Raw genomic sequence first — 3,001 nt, 5'->3', positions numbered from 1 at the left:
GGGGTACCTAGCCTTCATTCCTGCCATCATCATTGCCACTTTATTCATGGTTCCAGTGAGCAAGCCCAGCTGTGGCAAAAGAAGAAGGATGCCTGCTGTCTATAAAATGGACCATTCTTGCTGCCTGATTTTTAAGATCCTCTTTTGCACTGGGAGCATTTTGGAGTATTCTCATGGGACACAAATACTCTCAGGATCTGAGCCCCCTCCGAGAGTTCCATCCACACCACTGTTCTCCAGATGTCCTGTGTCACCTCCATATTTGGTATCCAGCCATGACTTTGAAGAACAGGTGGATGTGTTTAAGGTTTTATGGAGGATAACACCATTACGTTAGGCTGAGGCAGCTATGGTGAAGAAGGATTATGTGTTGAGCAAAACAGAGAGGATGGAAATACAAACTATAGACTGGGAGAACATAGTTACAAACCACATCCCCAACAAAGGACCAGTATCTATAAAAAAAAATTTTAAACTCACAGTAAAAAAAACAAAAAAACCAAACAATCCAACTTAAAAATGGACAAATGTCACAAAGAGACATTTCATCAAAGAGGCTATACAGACGGCAAATACACATTTGAAAAGATGTTCAAACATCATTAGCTATTAGAGGAATGCAATTAAAAATACAATGCGATATTAGTATACACCTATCAGAATAGCTAAAATTAAAAAGTGACAATACCAAATGCTGACAAGGATGTGGAGAAACTAGGCTACTCATATATTGTAGGTGGGAACTTAAAATGGTCTGGTCACTCTTGAAAACAGTTCAGAAAGTTTCATAAAAGTTAAACATATCATAAGAACAAGCATTTTACTCCTGAGCATTAATCCCAGAGAAATGAAAACTTACGTTCATATAAAAACTTGTATGTGAATTTCACAGCAGTTTTATTTGTAGTAGCAAAATACTACAATCTGATCAGATGTTCTTCAACCGGTGAGTAGTTAAACTGTGATACACACATATCCCCTGGAAAGCTACTCAGCAATAAAAAGAAACAAACTATTGCTTTACTGAAAACTTCCAAGAATCTCCAGGGATTCATGTTGAGTGAAAAATGCCAGTCCCAAAAGATTGCATAATGCTTGGTTCTGCTTACATAACATTTGAGAAATTAAAAATGCGGAAATGGAGGATAGATTAAGGATTGCAGGGTTTAGTAACCCTGAGTGAAGGGGGTTCCGAGAAGGGGGCTTCAGGGAGGTGGATGTAATAACAAAAAGACAACAGGAGAGATCCTGTGGTTTTGAAACTGTTCAGTATCTCAGTCCTGGTGGTGGACACACTAACTAACACGTGTGGTAAAACGGTACAGAACTGAACACAAACACACACATACAGAGATATGAGTACAAGTAAAACAGAGGAACTGAATGAGATTGGTAGATTGTATCAATATCAGTATCTTGCTTGTGATATTACAGTACGGTGTTACAAAATGGTGAAAACTGGGCAAAGTGTATATGGGATCTCCCTGTATTATTTCTTATAATTGCATGTGAATCTATAATCATCCCAATAAATATTTCTATTGTAAAAGTCACACTTACAGAAAATACAGATTAAGGATTGTTATTCGTTTGTCCTCACAAAAGGATTGTCACAGGAATCCTTCAACTAAATTTATATATTTTCTATATAATTTATATATATAATATATAAATTTATGTATTTTCTGTAGTAAACTCACAAAGAGAAAAAATTAGATTCTACATTTTGCAGAAATATACCCATCGTTTAAAGTGAGCTGCTCATCGTTTTATTTTGCTTTCATTATTAGAAAGTAGACAAGTCCCACTCCATAATGATTGCTCTTCAAATATTCCATTTACTAAATGGATTCAGGATGATTGCTTTAGTGTTATTGAAATCTCTGAATTCTCGTCCCTGAAGTACTAAAGAGGGTTGGAGGGGACTCTTGTGATTTTTCTCAGCGGCAGGTCCCCAGCCCTGCAGAAAGGCTCTGTGCTGCACCCCAGGGGCCCAGCACTGAAGCCAGGAGGAGAATGATGGCAGGTAAAACAGACAGAAAGCAGGAACTCCAAGGTCCCTGGAACCTCTCTGAGTTGTTGTCTGTACTGTCAGTGGACCCCTTCCATGATGTCCTGTTTCCTTCCAGAGTGCCACATTCTCTGCTATTAGGGGATTGGAACCGCTGAGTAGGCAACGATATATTTTTTTCCTCAGGGCAAACAGCTTTCACCTGGATACATATTTCCAAAATTACTAATGTGATCATTCTGCAAAAATGTATTCAACGTTTCATAACTGCTTATCTTTGTAAGTAAAACACGCGTTTTTTTAAAAGATGAGATCAGAAGTGCAGAAGTTAATGGCCAGGTTTGGGTATGTTTCCAGGGCACTTTGGGCCCTCCCTCCACCTGCCCAAAATAAAAGATGCAAATCTTCCCTCGTATCATAGCATTTCTGAACCCACAGACATCTGTGGCTAATCACACAAGAAATTGACCGAACTGAAGCACCACAGAGACATCTACTGGTTGGTTTCTTTTCTTCTGGACTGGTTTTTAAGACTATTTTCTGTGTCATAAGGAATTATTACTAACCAGCACTATTCGGCATTACTTATAAGCACTGTACATACAGCTATGCAGACAATTATACTGCCCGATAACCTGGGACAATTAATTGGAATTCTGGAGGGACTGACGTGCTCACGGCCCAATCTTCCCATCAAACGTACTCCACTGGTTTCATAGGGCTTCTGACAGCCAAGCTGGCAAAGAGCCAACCCTGTTAAATCCAGGGTATGAGGTGGAGAGTGGGTACGAACAGGGCAGTTCACACATATGACCCAGTTAGAAAAATCAGTAGATGCCATTCTAGCCTTTCACAGAGTATTCCCTATAACAAGGTACATGGGCAATAATTATGAAAATAGATAAAAGTTCAGAGTATTCGTTTGGGATATTTTCTTAGAATCACATTGGAAGCAGAGAACCTAAGGTTTATTTTTAAGAGAAAAGACCA

The sequence above is a fragment of the Globicephala melas genome, chromosome 13 (genome assembly GCF_963455315.2).
Source record: "Globicephala melas chromosome 13, mGloMel1.2, whole genome shotgun sequence".
NCBI lineage: Eukaryota > Metazoa > Chordata > Mammalia > Artiodactyla > Delphinidae > Globicephala > Globicephala melas.
The sequence above is the reverse complement of the archived record's forward strand: the minus strand, read 5'-3'. Positions refer to the sequence as shown.